Raw genomic sequence first — 20441 nt, 5'->3', positions numbered from 1 at the left:
TAATAATAGAAACTGCAAGGGACATTTCTTAATGTCAATACCGATTAGATCCAAATAAATGTCATACCAAGCCGTTTGTCCAAAAAATTTAAAATTAAATAAAGCGTATTAGGGCATTAAACATTGAAGATACCACGGATGTTATAGGATAATAACACCCTCGTTCGATGTATATCGTAAATCAGTTTCTCTCGAAAAAAAATGATGTAAATATTTCGAGAGAGTAGAATAACAAAATTAGAGTTACATATTCACACTATACCTGTAGAAACTTGGGTAATTTTTTTTAAAGATACCCCTGTTTTGGAAAGAATTTTTAATTGTAAGATCTTTTTCTATTTATCGTTTTTTTATATTTTTAATTATTTAGTTTAACTATTTGACGGTTGAAAATCGCTAGCTTAGATTTCTGGTTCAGATATAAGAAAAACGGATCGGATTAGACGAGTTTTCGACTTTTTTCCTCAGTATGTAGGTAACTATTTTTTTTCTACATTTGAGTAACAGCCACTGAAAATATAAGGCCATTTCAAAGTTGTTTTGCAAGGAACACGCATTCCCCAGATATTTCGATCATCCTAGACATTCCATTCGACCTTTTCGAATTATTATCCTTATAACATCCTTAATTACCATAAAAATTGGACAATAAAAATAATTGTAAACGTTTTAAATATAATTCCATTGGAATACAGCTAAGAATTCGTGAAAAAATAGTCGTATCCTGCTGATTTTCGACGAGAATACCGGCGGTTCCGTTAAGCGCATTTCCTTGTGTTGAGTAACAGTTAACCTTTGCATAACGAACTTTCAGCGTCCGTGTTTTGCTGAACTAGACTGATAAAATTGCACACTTCAAGGACGACAGAGGATTTCGCGGTGAACAGTATACTCGTTCTGAAATATCAAATTAGGTAGTTTGCTTCTAAATGCATTGCATAATATGGATAGGTAGTATTTACTGTGTAACGACTGTTCAACATTGTTTCAATATTCCTTTTTCGTGTAATTTATGTGTTACGTTGTTTTGTTGGGTATTTCACTTTTGAAAAGAGACATTACGTAACTACATGTCGATATACTATTTTCATAAATTAAAATGAATTTTTGTTGCAAATCAAACGTTAGACAGAGCCGTTAGTAATAATAGGGGCTTATATTTTTCAATCCCACAGTAGTTTCTTCCACGTTCCTCGGCTTGTTGGTAACTATGAAAATTAATCATCACATCCTCCCACAAAATTCATATCCCTAAACACAGATTAATTACATTTACATTATACGAATTATATAATTTAGTGCTTTAACTTATGTCACTTAAGGAAGGAATAAAGACTGAAACTTTAGACAATTCATCCGAACTTTCGTCGGTATCTCCTAAATAAGGAAATGTGTTAACGTAGGTGGTCTTAATTATTATAATGGCTCTTTATTATTAAACGTAATGGCATTTTTCTGTTAGAAATATGAGATTACATAACACAGGTTGGCTACGTCTTTGTTAAGAAAATTGTATATGTCATTTTGTTCTGCCTTGTTGTATCAGAAATGGAATAAGGAAGGAGAAGCTTTTTGATACCTTCCATATTCAGTTACATATAAAAAGCATAATAAAGAAAAGATACTGCTATCTCGTTTCTAATTTGCTTAGATTTTCTAAAACTCTCGACAAAAGATTACTGAAAATTGCGTTTTAAAATGCTAAAAAGCATTGTATACTTATTAGAAAGTAGACAAGAAAGAAATTTCAAACACATATTTTATAATTTAATTTTATGACAACAAAATAAAACACAGTTGACTACAAAAGACAGTTGAAAGAAATTGTATAAATAGTAATTTAATTATTATAATTAATATAATTTATAGATTAAGTAGCTACTTGAATAACTAACATAACCTCAAAGACATGGCAAAATGTATTTTTGTGTACTTTTAGGTGTGATTATCTTACAATGGTGGGTCATTTTTACGGCCAGATTTTTAGAAAAAAAATTGAGTATAAAATAGACAAAAGCAGTAAAAATAAAAAGGAAATATTTAAAACTTATTACTTAAAAAAAGATCCTTTAAAATTTGGCGTTATATATTCCAGCTCGTAAAATCACATAAGCGCCTTTATTTATTTAAATGACGTCCCTATAATTATTGGTCTTACTTCTCTAGGTACATGCTCTACGTTTTTTTCTATCTATCTATCTATCGTAAACCTTTTATTATACGATATCTCAGCAGGGATGTATCTTGTAGGAAGGCAGAGTCATTAGATATACAGGACAAAGCTTATAAAACCAAGCAGAGTCAGTCAATAAATCTAGTATACAAGCCTGGCTTTATTTATAATAAATTACTGTGCAATCTGAAGTGTAGGTGCCAAATGGCACATGCAATCTGCCTTAGCAAAGCCCGCTAGGATGTCTATTTTATGACCAGATAAATTAGAAACATGATTACCTGGGACAATAGCAGCTGTGTATGCAGTTGTTTTCATGGGAATGAAGGGTCTCTCAGAATTATAACTCGGAAAGTTACATACATATTTTCAGAAAAACATATTTTTTTTAATTCGTTTTCCCAGACCATCCATAAATTTTTGGATGAACATCGACATTCAACTATAAAAAAAAATGGAATACTGTGGTACTTATTTCTAGTTTTATACAGGGTGTAAGAAGTTTAACTGCCATTACTTCAGCATCAGATAGAGTAATAATAAATGAACAAAAAAGTTGTATATTACAGGGGCGTAAGATTAACAGTTTTCAAAATACAGCGAGAATTAATATTGGGGAGTTCACAACGTAACAACAGCGCTTAACCTAACGCTACACGGCTGATGCATACCACGTGTGTACTCAGCAGACTTGTTCTACGGAAGAAATGTAAACAACTATTAATTATTGTGGAACATTTAGTAAATTGCAAGACAATTGTTTTCCAGTTTTTTTAATAAATGAAATAAAATGTATCGATTTTGTAGTACGAAAATAGTGTTGTACTTAAATTTTAGCTCGAATTTTAGTAACCATGAATCTCTTAAAACAGGAACTTTTAATCAAATTACGTATTTGAAAAATATGTACCCAAAGATTCACGTCGTCCAAATATTATTAGTATTAAAAATAATTTAGGTACTTACCAAAAAGCAAAATTCAGTAATTTTTAAATGCACAAGTACAAAACAAACTACAACATATGCTTAAAATATCCACCACCAAAGAAAGGAGAAAGGAGAAAAGGAAATAGCGCAAAAAACACTCCGACCCGGTCGAATTCCAGATACCAACTGAATTGTGTATTGCTGGACAGCTTAGTACCTCGTGTTAATAAACCGCCTCGCCGTTGTCATATTGCTCGATATGAATTTTGTCGATTTTTAAATTTATTAGAACGCTAATTATTTTTTAGAATTAAGCATACAGAAGTTCAAAAAAGTCATAAACATTGTATTTTATGGTATTCTATGCACGCAGTTATGTCAGTATTCCTTAATTTTATCGAACTTTTATACATCAAATTGGAGATTTGTTAATTTTTTTCTCGGAAATGGTTGAGTTTAGGACCCATCTCATAAAAGGTTTTTTTTTAATGTATTCTATCGTCTATTAAAATTAAGGCAGTCAAACTTCTAACACCCTGTATATATAATATAAACATTTTTAGATATATTAGACAAAAGAACAAATAACTAAATACTTAGCTATCGAAAAATTTTTATAGCTATATTAGTCAACAGAAGAAATAACTACTAAGCTATTGTTTCTTCAGCCAATGACTATTACTATAGTCTATTTAGAAATGAAAGAGAGTAATAAAAGCTCATTATGTATGCAAATCGTAAATAAATGTAGTACTGGAGCTTATATTCAATATTTTTATATTATGTATTTTCGGTATAGATGAGGTGTACTTTTAAAAAAACTTTGTGCGATCGGACTGTACTAAATTGTAGCAGGTAGCTAAAATTTAATCCCCGACAATCCGTCTTTGTCTATGCCGCTTCAATTTCTCGGTCCATTTCTCTTATAAGTAAACAATATAAAAACAGCATTTCAAAACATGAGGCTACTTTAAGCATCATAACCGGGTTAAGAGGGTTTTTAGTAATTCAAATAAAATTATTCAATATTATTATCAAAATATTTATTTAAATTTAATGAATAGACTTTTATTCCACACAAAAATATATGTATTTTGAAAATTCAAATTATGGTGAGTAAATGTAGTGTTGTATAAATGTACAATAAAGAAAATAAAAAAGTAGGTATATTAAAATTCATCCTCTGAATATTCTGATGAATTATCTTCGTCTCCTAGATTGATAACGATAGGTTCCACAGTAACGTCAATTAAATTATCGAGTTCCCACATTTTCTCCTCTTCTTTTTGTACATGATGTATACATCTTTGCCAGTTATCTGCAGTTACTCGTTCCAAGGAATTTTTTAACAAAATTTTCACGTCACTTAATTTAAACGTCGTATTATTTCGCGCTACATCTCCTTTTACCTGCGCCCAGACTAATTCGATTGGGTTAAGTTCACAGTGATAAGGTGGTAACCGTAGTACCGTTATTTGGCGATTTGTTGCCATTTCATCGATAACATATTTTTTCTGATCTTTATTAAGATTGACAAGTGTCAAAAGTTCCTTTTTCACCATATTTGTTTCAAAAGAAATGTTTTTTCCGGATAACCATTGAATTATATCGGCTTTCCTCCAAGCAGTCGTAGGCGTCCGCTCGGTCTGCCGTGAATGGTAACTGGCATTATCCATGACAATTACAGACCCCGGAGGAATAAGATCCAACATCTGTGTAAAATACTCTTCGAAAACATCTGCGTTCATGTCTTCGTGATAGTCACCTGTATTTTTAGATTCAAATAAAAGTAAACCGCCATCTACAAAACCACTGGCACTACCTATATGTGTCACTATTAATCTTCGCCCTTTACCTGAAGGTGCCTTGAACCCTGTTGAAAGTCCATCCAAAAATGCTTGTCGAAAACTTTTTACATTTTTATCTTGCCATACTTTTGTTACAGTATATCCCTCGTTGACCCAAGTTTCGTCTAGATAATAAATATTCCTCCCTTCGTCACGGAATTTTCTAATTGATCTTAAGTAGGATCTTCGCCAACAAATAATTTCATCTTTATCGATAAGAACTGACTTCCTGTTCTGCTTTTCCCAGCAAAAATTCAACTCTCGTAAGACGGCCCATAATTTGCTTCTACTGATTTTTGGCAAATCGTTGTCCTCTGAAAGTTCACTTAAAATTTTGTTTAGCGTTGGTATTTCTTTTTTAAAATAAAATGAGTGTACTTTTCTGCGAATGACATTTTTGAAGAAATCATCTATAACGACTTTTGACCTCCCTGTAGATGATTTTGGGGGATTTACAGTATCTTGTTCATTTTTTGTTTCCTTTAAAAGTCTGTAGATAGTCGATTTTCCAATCCCTGTCATTTTGGAACACTTTTCCACGATGTCGTCAACACTGTTGGTAGGATTTTGGTGTTTCAATGCATTAAATACATTTAATATAATAATCTTCTCATTCTGAGACAGCGCACATCTTTTCACGCGTTTAGCAGGTACGTAATCTGATAAGCTCGACATTTTACCCAAACAATATTATATCCACTGGCACAATAGTCACTAAACACAAGTCGAATTTTACTCTACTGCACTAGCACGTCTTCGTATATTCAGCTCTAAGACTGGATTGATCTGTCACAATACACTGGCTCCTGCCCTATGATGTATCCAGTAAAATATACTAATGTACACCCATTACCTGTTAGCATTAGTGTTACCCGATAATTACCTGAAACGAAATATTAGCACGCCCATGGCCGGTTCTTATCTCGGGGTTTTATTACTCTCTTTCATTTCCAAACAGAGTATAAATAAGTCATACTTCTTGTAGTTCTTGTAAGCCAATTATTTTTAGTAGTTATTCACTCCGATCATCATTATTACCTTTTTCACGTTTCCATTCACCTTGGAAGTAATTTTTCTACATAAGCAGAAAAGACACCTGGACGCAATAGGTTTGTTATGCAAAAGGCGTGCCTAAGGAACACACTCCTGGGTCATTAAAACAGCCCATAACTCGAATTCTAGGCCATAAATTGATTTGTATGGTCATATTATGCTGAAACGAGCCATTGTTCCGTAGCATTGCTGAAACTAACCGATTGCCGTAGAAATGTCATTGTTAGGATGTCAACTACTGTTTTTTTACCCCCCGTCGAGTCTCAAAGCTCAGATCTCGGAACAGGTGGAACAGGGAGGATGGAATGATGTCATGCGTTCAGGTATTTAAATACGTGCAATAAAAAAGATATATGTGCTTGTTTATGTGCACATATAATTAATTTGAGGATTAGAAAAACGTTCCGTTTACTAACTAGGTATATTGCGGACCCCATAAATAATCTGTTTATTTTAATTTGTCACCTACTATGGCTGTATTAAGCATTAGGCATTCCTTAGGAATAAAAACTCTTGAAAAAAATATGCTTTTGTATTGTTTATAATTATTCGCGAATCATCAATCCGACAACAATGAAGGTGAACAACTAATACATATTTTAGCTTACAAAACACTTGTGAATACCATTAGATGACAAATTTTCATTTTAATTCAAAGAGAAGAATGTATCTTTTAAGCAACGCGTTTTAATACACCATGTATAAATTACCATAACTAACATTTATTTAATAATGTTTGGAATTATCTGAAATTATTCCATGTTAAAAAGTACACTAAATACAAAAAAAAAATTAAATATCAGAAAATTTCCAAAATTAATACCGAAAAAGTCCATAATTCTAATGAAAAAGGAAATTGAGAGATTTTTATAAGAAGCACCTGATAATAGATTTCTGCCAAAAAAGGTAATTGCAATTAATACAGGGTGTTCCTAAATAAGTGTCGCAACGGAAAACTGTAAATTCCTCTTGAAAAAAGAAAAATGTTTTTCCTCTTCCATTTTTCTCTCCGGGCTTTCGTTTTCGAGATACACGGTGTAAAAAGTTTAATTTTTTTTTAGTTTTTCGCCAATATCTTAGGAATCGTTTGAACTACAGGACTGAGCTTTTGTACACACATTACCACTATTAATAGCTACTTTTTCGCACCCTTCTCGAATTCATTGGACGTGCCAGTGGTGGAGATTTTAAGGTATCGTAAGGGTTTTTCCCCCCCTAAATTTTACGCCACTGGAAAAATTGACTTTTGACAGCAAATTCTAAAGCGCCAATGAATTTTACACAATAAGAGTTCTCTTGGTTCATTGCTCTAAAGTCAACCGTTTTCAAGAAAAATGACTTTTTATGAACAAAAGCAAACATTTTGCTAACGTTTCGAAAATTTTTTACATTTTGCATTTTGCATTTTGAACATTTTGCAAGTGCAAGTAACTGAACAGAACATCCGGAGAACGAAATGCATCGTTTATGAAATCCATGTCAATACTATCGAAAAGTTGACCGATAGAGGTGAAACCGCAGCGGCAGAAAGAAACATGATTAGAAGATGTAATGCGTGCATTCAAGCCAACGGACGTAATTTTGAACAGTTTCTGTAAATTTTACTCGCCAAATTGATAAAAAAAAGTTAAAATCCTATCTGTTGTTAAATTTCGTTAAAATTGTTAATTATTACTACCTATTTTTTGAATTACAAAAGATTTTCGAAACGTTAGCAAAATGTTTGCTTTTGTTCATAAAAAGTCATTTTTCTTGAAAACGGTTGACTTTAGAGCAATGAACCAAGAGAACTCTTATTGTGTAAAATTCATTGGCGCTTTAGAATTTGCTGTCAAAAGTCAATTTTTCCAGTGGCGTAAAATTTAGGGGGGCAAAAACCTTTACGATACCTTAAAATCTCCACCACTGGCACGTCCAATGAATTCGAGAAGGGTGCGAAAAAGTAGCTATTAATAGTGGTAATGTGTGTACAAAATCTCAGTTCTGGGCGAAAAACTAAAAAAAAATTAAAATTTTGACACCGTGTATCTCGAAAACGAAAGCCCGGAGAGAAAAATGGAAGAGGAAAACATTGTTTCTTTTTTCAAGAGGAATTTACAGTTTTCCGTTGCGACACTTATTTAGGAACACCCTGTATAAATCGATCGATTCAACTAATTTTGGACAACTTTTCAAGTCGTTTTAATAACTGGTGTTTGTGGAGATTTGAGAAGAGATGAGCTACTAAAGATAACGATCGATGATATAGAAGACAAAGATTCAATTATTATTATAAGAATTCCTGATTCCAAAACTCATACTCCGAGATGTTTTGTGATTTCAAGTCCAAACCAAATGAAGATATACTGCAAATACTATACGGCAGTTACTACAAGTCGGAAGATTTTTTGTGAAGTATGTTAGGGAAGGGCGAAATGGGCGGTGACTATTAGATGCTTTCATTATAGCCATCTTTCTCTATCGCACGGATTTCTATGACTTTCTTTATCGCTCTCACGTAACGGCCGATGAACCATGGTGACTTTCCGACCCTGTAGACTTTTTAATATATTTAATATTAATTCATCCCTAGAACAGTGTCAGTTTACGGTGAATAATTTGTTAAGAACACAAAAAAGGTTGTGTTAACCAAGTGGTTGGCGTCAACAAAATAAGGAATGTACCAAGAGAAATAGCAACTTATCTCAATTTGCCTCATCCGGAAACTTATACAAGATACTGCTTTAGACGTTCTTCCTCCACTCTGTTAGCCGACGCCGGGGCCGATATTACCACCATTAAGCGACATGGGGTGTGGCATTCTAGTACGATGGCGAAGACATACATAGAAGATTCTATGTATATTCAACTAAATTGTTACCATCTTCAGCAGAGCCTACGGAATTTGCCAATAATACAACGTACGCAGTAAACTTAAACCAATTTTATTACAGCAGCAGCCTCATTGAACACCCAGAACTAAAAGTTACGATAACTGACAGCACTGGATCTGACTGAAATTTAACTCGCTTGCAAGAATCGGCACTTTCAATTTACATATATGTAGTGCAAAATAAAATGTAATCGTCCTTTTTATAACAGTTACTGTTTTGTATTGAAATGTCCTGAAATCTAACATTTTTAATTCTTTATAATTACTGTAAGGAATCGTGGTATTAATACAGAATGGCACTTCGAAAATATCAGATATAACACTAAATATTGCTAAAATAATATTAAAAAATGTGTTATAGCTGATTTACATTGACAATTTATTGATCAATTAATTCATGAAGTCGCTTCATCAAGAAATTGGACAAGTGTAATACACCAAATCCGCTGTCAAATAAATTAATGAATTTATTCATCAAGTTCTTGACGAATTAGAGCATGTTCTAATTTTCGTCAATTTCTTCGTGAAGTTCAGAAGTACCAATCCAACAGATTTCCAGCCTCAGATCAGTAATGAGGTTATGTTATTGGAATATGTAAATAATTGTGTGGCGTCGTACTAGTTTTGCATTGTTTTTACTGATTTGTTACTTACAAAAACTAATATTTATATAATAATATGTGTCGGAACGATACCGCTGTTGTATCACTACAATTATTAGTGGAAAGGTCATTTTTGAAATTTATTTGCTTCTTTTATTCATTGGTAGAACTGATTCATACGTCAAAAAACTTGACAAAGCCTGTAGCAGTGTAAAACCACACTGTTTACCAATAAATTCGTGAATTAATTCATGAAAAACTTCGTCAATTTATTCATGAATAAATTGTCAATGTAAAACAGCTATTACCAAAATATCGTGACAAATAATGAGGAAAATGTGAGAGAGAAATTGAATACATTGTTTTCGGTATTGATACAAAAAAGTCGAGTATAAATAGATGAGGTCAAAATAATATCAGTTCTTCATATATATTTTTTTTTTCATACAGGCTTTCGTTAACAAGTTACGGGTCCTCAAAGGTGAAAATTAAAAAGTTCTTTTTATTTACAGTCTCTAAACTATTAACTTCCGCATAATACAAATTTGGTGATCGATAACACATGCGTATCTACAGCTTGTTTTTGATGTTGTAAATGAAACTTCATTATGCCCAGAACGCCAGGGACGGACAATGCTCAAAGGTTAACAACCCAGAATTTTTGCATACATGACGATCGCAATCTGTTTGCATCAAAAATAAGTTACTTGAAAATTTGTCAACTATAATATCCTCTTAGTTCAACTCGGTAAAATTAACAGTTTAGGAAATATTTGTGGTTTTATGTCACAGTGCACATCGAGCGGCGCCTCCACCATTTTTGTTTTTAATTTTTAATTGCACATATAATTACTATGTTAGAACCGTACATATTTTTAAAATAATAGCCTGGAAAATATTACGGTCTGCTAATGTAATTTTCACTAACAAAATTTGACAAACAAAAAAAACAATAAGTTAAAGTATGCAACTCCAAATATCGATGTTTATTCAGACGTTTATCAAAAACGTAGACCTATTAAATTATCAAGTACCGGGACACCCTTTATATATAAGTATTTCCAATATACTGTATGAAATAGCAGAAAACTGTAAGGTGAACGAATATGTATGGGCACAAAATAAAGGGAGTTTTCCCGATATTGTTCTATAATTTTGTAATTCTAATTTTAAGAGCCTATTGGCCTTCCGTGAGATATAGTGTATTTTGGGTCATTCCGTATTTCCATTTATATACATCTCTTAATAATAAGAAAACTACTTGTAGTTACCTGTTCCGTTAGATCAGCGGTATTCAAACTGTATTTCGCGGAACCCAGGGGTTCTCCACAACATCTCTGGTGGTTCCGCGACTAAGTCAAAAATTCAAGCTTTTGAAAATAACAATATCGATAATACAAAATTAAAAATATATATATACTTTTATGTACTTAAAACTTTCTATTTTTATAAATCAACAGACCACAGACTTCAATAGGTGTAGATGGATTACCTTCATACTTTTTTAAAGCGTACGCTGACATTATTGCATTACCATTGCAAACTATATTCAACAGAGCATTGAAGGCCAAAAAATTTCCAGACTTCTTTAAGATAGAGCGAATAACGCCTGTACACAAATCAGGACACACTAGTCTGATTACAAACTATCGACCTATAACAATGCTACCTTCAATATCCAAAATACTTGAACGGGTAATATATAATAGGATATATACACATGTGACACAAATATTGTCAGAAGAACAACATGGCTTTTTAAATAAAAGATCTACCGCTACTAATTTATGTACGTTCAGTGCCTACATTACAGAAAATTTATATAATTCCCAGATTGATACTGTTTATACTGACTTGGCGAAGGCCTTTGAAAGAGTCAACCAAAACATTATATTATGGAAATTGAACTCTTATTATTTTAGCGTAGATTTGATACAGTTTATTAGAACTTATCTGACTGATCGGATAAACTTTGTGAAATTTAATAGTGCAGAATCTGAAACTTTTGTGTCAACTTCCGGTGTACCTCAAGGGTCCATATTGGGACCATTGCTTTTATGAGGCGAAATGTAAACTAGTATCATATACACGGAAGAAATACCCTATATTGGGAGTATATATGGTGAATGGTGTTGAGATAGAGCCTCTGAATAGAATAAGGGACCTAGGTGTAATTTTTAGCAAAAATTTTACATTTAATGAGCATATTACAAGTTTAACAGCTGAATGTTAGAGGAAGCTCGGTTTTGTTCTTAGGACTAGCCAAGAGTTTAAATCTAACACAGTTATAAGGCTATTCAATACATTTGTAAGATCAAAATTGGAGTATTGCAGTGTGATTTGGAACCCACAAGCTACCAGTAATAAGGACACAATAGAGAAAATACAGAAGAAGCTTTTAAGGTCAAAATATTATGTTAAAAAGTATGGAGTGTACCCGTTCATGGTATCATATCAACGAGCAGAGTTTGGTGTGACCTCTTTGGATAGGAGAAGAGAAAAGGCTCAGATTTTGTTCGCTTATAATATTTTACATAGTCAGATTGTTGTTCCCGATTTGTTGGCGTCTATTAATATTAATGTACCCGATATGAGAATGCGAACTAGATATAGACTTTTTAAAATATTATATATATTAATTCACCCCTGGAACAGTGTCTGTGTACGGTGAATAATTTGTTAAGAACATACGATATTGATATTTTTAATGTCGGACTAAGCTACTCTCATACTTATGATACGTATACATACGATTGGGTATTTTATGTACATTTTAATTGACATTTTTTTGTTTTCTTTCTTTGTTCTCTTTTTACATTGTATTTTGCATGTATCTGGTTGTTTATACATTATTTTTAACTAGTTTTTATATTAGCTAACATTTTTCAACTGTATACATATAATTGGACTGTCCCTTTGTCTGTATGTATGCAGTATAAATAAATAAAAAATACACACGTTAAGAGCTTAACAAGAAAGAATTTTCTTTATCTATTTATGCAAGTGCAATTACGAGGTACTAAGCTGTCCAGCATTACGCAATTCAGTTGGTATCTGGAATTGGCCCGAGTCTGAGTGTTTTTTGCGTACCACTGTTTCCTTTTCTTGAAGTGTTTTCCGGCGAGTGCACGAAAATTGGATTCGAAGGTGTCGTGCGTGTATCGAAAACGGTGATGGACATTTTGAACATATGTTGTAATCTGTTTTGTACTTGTGCGTTTAAAAATTACTGAATTTTTGGTAAGTACCTAAATTATTTTTAATACGTATGATTATTTGGATGACGTGAATCTTTGGGTACTTTAAATACATATCTTCAAATTCATAATTTGATTAAAAGTGAAGTTCCTGTTTTAAGAGATTCATAATCGAGTTAAAATTTAAGCACAACTATACTTTCGTACTATAAAATTGATACATTTTATTTTATTTATTTAAAAACTGGAAAACAATTGTCTTGTTTACTAAATGTTTCACAATAATAGTTGTTTACATTTTTTCCGTAGGACAAGTCTGCCGCGTGCACACGTGGTGTGCATCAGCTGTGTAGCGCTGTTGTCACATTGTGATGAAACTCCTCAATATTAATACTCGCTGTATTTTGAAAACTGTTCATCTTACGCCCCTGTAATATACAACTTTTTTGTTCATTTATGATTATTCTGTCTCATGCTGAAGTAATGGCAGTCAAACTTCTTACACCCTGTATATTTCCCATATTTAATTAATACTGTTATTTGTTATGGTTTTTTGCTTCACGTAATTAAATTAGAATTTGCAGTTTCATATTTTGTTCTGCAAAAAAAAAATAAATCACTGCGACTAGTCCGCTGGCGACTTTAATTGTTTGTGCGCTTGTTATTTTCGGATAGCACCAATAAAAATGCCAACCAGCGCTGCAGGCTTTTCTGCGGCTTTTTACGGGCTAATAATACGGGTAATTCCAAATAAACTCGTTATCACGTTTTAAGTATTTTAAACGACACAGGCGGCGACGCTAATTTCATTTGTCCCCGCTGTTTCGAAACGCGGCTTAATGGATTTACTTTCATTTGCTTTTTTTTGGCGTAAAGGTCTCTTAAATTCGCTTAAGTCTTTTGAAAATATTGCGACATCAAGCAAGAGACGTAAAAAAGACCGAAAAATCATGAGATTTATAAAAGCTATTAAAATATTTTTTTAGAAACGTTCAGCAATTATTTTAGGATTGTCACCTAAGTTAGCTATACCTATTGAGAAAATAGATATTTCATAATTCCGAAGAAAAACAGAAAATATTGGAAACAAACATTTTTCCTTTTTCCATATTTGAAAAAAAATTGTAAAAAGCGAAAAATTTAAGAAACACGGAATGACAGTTCTTAAAATACTTATTAAACTACTTTTCTCATATATTTTGCAAGCGAATACGAAAATAACATATTTTAATACAACTTATACAGGGTGATCTACGTGGCCCCAGACGATTCCAAATACTGAAATCCGATGTTAGTACTTACGTTTTCGCGATAGTGTTTACATTAGTTTTTCAAGTGTCAAAAATGGTTTACGTGTAGGTATAGCAACTCGGGAGTTGATAGATATTGTTTTAATTTAAGGTGAAGCAAAACAACATTTGCGTTATGGTGAAGCATTTGTGTGATGGTGGTATTGGTAAGACAGTCCCAAATATGTTTACACGTCGGTGGACAAAATTTTGAACAGTGTTTGAAACATCAGGTATGTCTAATTGTTTTATTAATTAAAACCACAAATTAATTTTATTGATTAATAATAATAGCAGCAAAAGTAGTTGAATTCGCCGATATAAAATAGGTGTATAAAATTTTCTTTATTTCTTTCCGTGGGAAAGAAATTCTTTAAATTTCTTGTTCCTTTATTTTTTTACACTTTGCCGCCGTGTCGGTCTCCGACTGCATCCTTTGCCTAGTGTAGGTTCAGGTTTTACAGTGAACCAGTTTCCAGTGACGAGCAGAAGTGTATTGTTAAATCATTTTGAACTGACCTTTTTTATTTTTTTTACAAAATTGTATTTGTAAGAGTCCCCTGTACATTCAAATTTTTTTTTGATAAGTTTTGAATCACTCTGTATATTCGGAATCGAGATCTGAAACTACTCCTAGTAGAACTGCAGCACAAATTAATAGACATAATATTTTTTATTTAAAACGGAAAAAAAAACAGTCCTAATTCTTCATAAGTAGAAAACGGACAGGAACAAAAATTAGTTCTAGATAACTAAAAAAAAAACAAAATATAAAGTTTTCTTAATCAAATTTCAACATACAAGCAAATTAAAAAAACAAGCTCAGAAAAAACAATAATTTGCAAATTTACTTCAAGAAAGATCTTCAGATTTCATACCTGATGCTTCTGATTCTCTAGAGCAATATGCTGTAATTCTGAACATATTATGAATCTTTAGCAGTTTCTTCTAAAGACAGAAATGATCTGATTCTTATTTTTTTAAATATTTATATATATATATATATATATATATATTTAAATAAGTTTTTTTTTAATTTACAGGATGTTCCCTTTTTAAAGGAGCTAAAAGTTGATAGTGGACTTAATTTCGAACAAAAATGTTCATGTTTTTGAGATGCAATCAAAAAATGATTAAAAAAATTTAAATGACCTATGTTCACGTTTTATTCAAAATCAAGTCCTCTATTATTAGTATGTTTAAAAAGGAATCACCATGTATGTATGTATATATTATTTATAATGATACAATCCTAGTTTTTAACAAAATTTAATTTTTAGAATTTTTATTTTCTCCATTTGTTTCTAGGAAAAAATCCACCATCCAATTTTCCGGTAATTTTGGAACTCTGGCCTCAACCAATTATTAGTCAGTAGTAAAGACTGAGAATATTTTAGAACAAGGTGCAAGAGAAACACATTTTCGAGTAAAAATTGCCTAATTATTTCTATGATTTGGTGGAAAATTCGAAAAAAGAACTTATTTTATTATTTTCTCAAAACAGTTTCACAAATATTTTTTAATTCAACTTTACAACAATACTACTGAAATTTGAAATGATCTTAGCCATTATGACAAATATTTGCGTTATACACGATGAAAAAGAAAGCCGTGCCTTGTTGTATTTCACTTTAGATCAAGAGCTTTCCTGATCACGAGTTTTCGTGAGTTTTATAGAAACTCTCGTATTTCTTCTGAAGAAGAGCGATATGTCTCGAAAGGTCAAGAAACCTAAACCGACAACGTGGCAACAGGTCTGAAAATTGTTCAGCTAAAATTTTGGAAAAGTAAATTTCATGAGGTTTACTACAATTTAATTTTAGAATCTTCTATTTTAGTCAACATTTGTTTCTAAAAATGACTGTTATCTTAGTAAAAATGTGTTTATAAATTCAAGTTTTACTTTACATAAAAAGTGTTAGTTGTGTAACCACCAATAAACCGGCCCTTAATCCTTACAAGACATAATCGAGCGAAGCAAACAGCGCGCCACTAACCTTATTATCCATGCAGCTTATTTTTATAAACACAGTTGCATCGAAAACAGTAATTACCACTATCTTGCGCAATATCGAAATCTTAAAATAACTAGTAAATCCAGCACGACCAGGAATAAATTTGAATTTGCGCTTTCCAAAATTTACCAATAATGTACTTATATGTATATAGATATATTTTAATTTATGCTAAGAGATTCCGTTTGGTTTTAATAATAATAATTTGTACCACAATGATATAGAGATTATGTAAGTATTTAGGACTGCAGGATATATTAAAAATTCAGAATTTGGAAAATAGCAATAAGTAACAAATTAAACTGTTTATGCCGACAGGTGCGGCTCTAGGAAGAAGTTACGGTCACCTAAAATTTGAAAAAAAAATCTGTAATTTATAAGACTAAGATAAAAATCAAAGAAGTATTTTTATTTCACTTTGAATAAATTAATCAAATACAAATTTTGACATTTACTGGCCATCAACCTGGTTACCATGGCAACAGCTTGCCGACTATAAAACTGTCTTTGATTTATAGCCTTGCAGAATTGAATTTAAAGTTTTCTCCAGTACATCGGAATATCTTACGAAATCAATAGAATTTCGTAGACGTTTATCGTCATACAACATAAAAAAAGTAATGATTTATTTTCTAACAAGAATTGATCTGATTGTACTTGTGTAAACGTTTTAAATCATTCCTAATTGCTTATAAACAATTGTATGCAAAATATTGTCGCAATTCACATTATAAACTATTTTGAAACCGATTTCTAATACTATAGGTAAGTAATTATGCAAAAATATTTCTATAAAGTTCTAGAGAATAAAAAGATGGAAACAAGGTCGTTTCTGTTACCATTAAAAAATGTAACTGGAACTATAATATTCAGCTAAGTAATGTTGCATTAAAATCAATGTAGTTATTGCAAACGATGGGTCCTTGAACAGCCTTGGTACTTTTTTAAATTCTAAATTGGTATTTGGGCTAAAGGTCACCTTTATACTGTTTGAAATGTTTTGGCACATAAAAACAACATATAACAGAAAAAAATAAAATCCCTGGTAAATATATACAATTCTGCTGAATTCCAAAATTTATAGAAAAAAAAATGTAGCACTAGACTTGTAACTTTCACTTTTCATCGAAACCGTTTAAATCGAATCCTTGGCAAACCACCCCCACTCGAAAATTATTTCGTAATATCTGCATGCATCCTCATTTAATAACTTTTTTACATAATTCTGCATATTTATTTCTCTTGAACTTTTCATCGTAGTCAAGTCAAGCAACTTTCTTTGCTTGGTAACTTTTATAGAAAAGAGTCGCAGTTTCGCTTTTCTAAATTCCTCCGCAAAATTCACAACAAACTATCAAAAAATACGATTACCGCTGTAGCGTATTATTATAATAACTTTTTCGAGCCAGTTTTTAACCTTTAAAACCCATTGGAGCGTTCAAATCCGCTACACTACTTTTTCCCAACAATTGTGTTACCTATTCCTGTATTACAATGACTTCGTAACAGAACAAATTTCCATAAATTAATAATTTCAAATAGTCGGCCTAGTTTGCGAGAAAGAAATTGATCGAGTAGCAAGGGCGAGTTATTTTGTTTGTTGAACTGTCACCACACTGACAGGCGAGGGATTCCCAAAGCAATCTAAACTCACAAAGGGGTAGCAACTCACACTTTTTAAGTAAGTCCTCATCAACTGGGTTACTTCCAGGTTCCATCATACTAGGCACTAAATAACTTCACCGAGACGCGCCAGATAGCGGCAGCACATCGCGACATACGTATCTCTCGGAGTTCTACAGCAACATCGCGGCCAGCTGGTGGCTAGCGTTGTCGAGGTTGACGGCGAATGAAAGACATATGAAAGTGCTCGCCGAAGAACCATCGAGCTTTCTCGACGGCGCTCGGGATGCAAATTTTGATCTTGAGCTTACTGTCGGCGGAGTTTTGATATTCACGGAAATATGTTCGTTGTCCATTCGTCCTTTCTGCGGGGGTCCGTTTTATCCGTAGGGCCTAGGGACCTTAAAAGCCAAAGTCCGGCACTGTATTCTGAAAGTTCTCAAGGCGCCTAGATCATTCAAACGGAATTATCTGAATTTTTATTTTTTATAATTTGATCGCACTCAGGGGCAGATTAGAGTACTTAACATTGGCAATGTCCTTATACAGGGTATTAGAAGTTTGACTGCCTTAATTTTAACAGACGGTGGAATACATTAAAATAAACAAAAAAAACCTTATAATATGACATGGGTCCTAAACTCAACCATTTCCGAGACAAAAATTATCAAAATCTCCAACTTGATGTACAAAAGTTCGATTAATTGAGGAATATTGACATAATTGCGTACCATAAAATACAATGTTTATCACCTCTGTATGCTTAATTCTAAAGAATAATTAGCGTTGTAATAAATTTAAAATTCGATAAAATTCATATCAAGCAATGTGACAAAGGCGGTGCGGATAACAGGAGGTACTAAGCTGTCCATCAATACGCATTTCAGTTGGTGTTGGTATCTGGAATTGGACCGTGTTGGAGTGTTTTTTGCGCACCACTATTTCCTTTTCTTGAGGTGTTTTCCAGCGAGTACGCGAAAATTGGATTCGAAAGTGTCGTGCGTGCATCGAAAATGGCGGTGGACATTTTGAGCATATGTTATAGTTTGTTTTGTATTTGTGTGATTAAAAATTACTTAATTTTGCTTTTTGGTAAGTACCTAAATTATTTTTAATACGTATGATTATTTGGATGACGTGAATCTTTGGGTACTTTAATTACATATTTTTCAAACTCATAATGTGATTAAAAGTTAAGTTCCTGTTTTAAGAGATTCATAATTACTAAAATTCGCGCTAAAATTTAAGCACATCACTATCTTTGTACTACAAAATCGATAGATTTTATTTTATTTATTTAAAAACTGGAAAACAATTCTCTTAAATTTACTAAATGTTTCGCAATACTAGTTGTTTACATTTTTTCCGTAGGACAAGTCTGCCGCGTGCACACGTGGTGTGCATTAGCTGTGTAACATTAGGTTAAGCGCTGTCGCCACGTTGTGATGAAACTCCCCAATATTAGTACTCGCTTTTTGTTCATTTATGATTACTCTATCTCATGCTGAAGTAATGGCAGTCAAACTTCTTACACCCTGTATAAACCGTTGTTGTCAAATATGGTTCATTTTAGTATTAAATGTTAATTTCATCTTAATTTAACATTTGCTATACCTAGTATGCCTTCATATTTAACGTGCGATGCAGCAATTGTAGTTTCTATAAAAAATGATTTTTTTACAACTATAAGTAAATTCAAGTAGATTAGAATTAAAATGAAATTGTATTGATATGTAGAAAATACACTAAACAAATCACTCGAAAAAGAAAAATAAATTAACCTGTATTATTATAAAAACAAAGTTAGAGGACAGTCTACTATAGTCTGTTTAGAAATGAAAGAGAGTAATAAAAGCTTATTATGTATGCAAATCGTAAATAAATGTAGTACTGGTGCTTATATTCAATATTTTTATATTATGTATTATCGGTATAGATAAGTACTTTTAAAAAAACTTTGTGTGACCGGGTTGTACTAAATTGTAGCAGGTAGCTAAAATTTAATCCCAGACAATCCGTCTTTGTCTATGCCGCTTCAATTTCTCGGTCTATTTCTCTTATAAGTAAACAATATAAAAACAGCATTTCAAAACATGAGGCTACTTTAAGCATCATAACCGGGTTAAGAGGATTTTTAGTAATTCAAATAAAATTATTCAATATTATTATCAAAATATTTATTTAAATTTAATGAATAGACTTTTATTCCACGCAAAAATATATGTATTTTGAAAATTCAAATTATGGTGAGTAAATGTAGTGTTGTATAAATGTACAATAAAGAAAATAAAAAAGTAGGTATATTAAAATTCATCCTCTGAATATTCTGATGAATTATCTTCGACTCCTAGATTGATAACGATAGGTTCCACAGTAACGTCAAATAAATTATCGAGTTCCCACATTTTCTCCTCTTCTTTTTGTACATGATGTATACATCTTTGCCAGTTATCTGCAGTTACTCGTTCCAAGGAATTTTTTAACAAAATTTTCACGTCACAGTTTAAACGTCGTATTATTTCGCCCTACATCTCCTTTTACCTGCGCCCAGACTAATTCGATTGGGTTAAGTTCACAGTGATAAGGTGGTAACCGTAGTACCGTTATTTGGCGATTTGTTGCCATTTCATCGATAACATATTTTTTCTGATCTTTATTAAGATTGACAAGTGTCAAAAGTTCCTTTTTCACCATATTTGTTTCAAAAGAAATGTTTTTTCCGGATAACCATTGAATTATATCGGTTTTCCTCCAAGCAGTCGTAAGCGTCCGCTCGGTCTGCCGTGAATGGTAACTGGCATTATCCATGACAATTACAGACCCCGGAGGAATAAGATCCAACA

The 20441-nt window shown here is 32.2% G+C and overlaps 1 protein-coding gene across 1 annotated transcript in view; it reads right to left on the bottom strand.

Annotated features, from left to right (window-relative positions):
• LOC108905973 (mucin-3A-like) overlaps positions 1 to 17808 on the bottom strand; it is a 131220-nt gene extending 113412 nt beyond the window's left edge. The window contains exon 1 of the mRNA XM_018709084.1: positions 17648 to 17808. The gene's annotated coding sequence lies outside the window, so the exon portion shown is untranslated. The remainder of the gene's footprint in view (positions 1 to 17647) is intronic.
• Between the last annotated feature and the right edge of the window lie 2633 nt (positions 17809 to 20441).

Source organism: Anoplophora glabripennis, unplaced genomic scaffold, assembly GCF_000390285.2.
Source record: "Anoplophora glabripennis isolate ALB-LARVAE unplaced genomic scaffold, Agla_2.0 scaffold113, whole genome shotgun sequence".
Taxonomy (NCBI): domain Eukaryota; kingdom Metazoa; phylum Arthropoda; class Insecta; order Coleoptera; family Cerambycidae; genus Anoplophora; species Anoplophora glabripennis.
The sequence above is the reverse complement of the archived record's forward strand: the minus strand, read 5'-3'. Positions and strand labels throughout refer to the sequence as shown.